Raw genomic sequence first — 857 nt, 5'->3', positions numbered from 1 at the left:
ATCCCTTTGTAACAGACGAGTTTCCGGATGAAATCCTGATACTTAGAAAGAGATTGTCTGTTTTGTATACGAAGTGCATCCAGTTTTTGCCGTAACCCTCTCAACTTTCTTGCACATGCTATGTGGATGAAATGATGATATCATGCCAACTTTCAACCTTTTCAGAGTTCATTTGAAATGCTTTTCAATTTTAGGGTCTTCTAGCTCAAAATAATTAGTAAATGCATGAAAAATAACAAATGAAGTCAGAAAGGATTGAAAAATGCTGATGTGGCTTTGAATGGTGCATTTTGAACACACAAAAAGTCAGGAGTTCAAATAAGTTTTAAAAATGGAATCCCTTTGTAACAGACGAGCTTCCGGATGAAATCCTGATACTTTGAAAGAGATTGTCCGTTTTGTACACGAAGTGCATCCAGTTCTTGTTGTAACCCTCTCAACTTTCTTGCACAAGCTATGTGGATGAAATCATGATATCATGCCAACTTTCAACCTTTTTAGAGTTCATTTGAAATTGATTATGAATTTTAGGGTCTTATAGCTCAAAATAATTAGTAAATGCATGAAAAATAAGAAATGAAGTCAGAAAGGATTGAAAAATGATGATGTGGCTTTGAATGGTGCATTTTGAACACACAAAAAGTCAGGAGTTCAAATAAGTTTTAAAAAATGAAATCCTGATACTTTGAAAGAGATTGTCCGGTTTGTACACGAAGTGCATCCAGTTTTTGCCGTAAACCTCTCAACTTTCTTGCACATGCTATGTGGATGAAATGATGATATCATGCCAACTTTCGACCTTTTCAGAGTTCATTTGAAATGCTTTTCAATTTTAGGGTCTTCTAGCTCAAAATAAT

This window comes from Triticum aestivum, unplaced genomic scaffold (genome assembly GCF_018294505.1).
Source record: "Triticum aestivum cultivar Chinese Spring unplaced genomic scaffold, IWGSC CS RefSeq v2.1 scaffold27977, whole genome shotgun sequence".
NCBI lineage: Eukaryota > Viridiplantae > Streptophyta > Magnoliopsida > Poales > Poaceae > Triticum > Triticum aestivum.
This window is presented reverse-complemented; position numbering follows the sequence as displayed.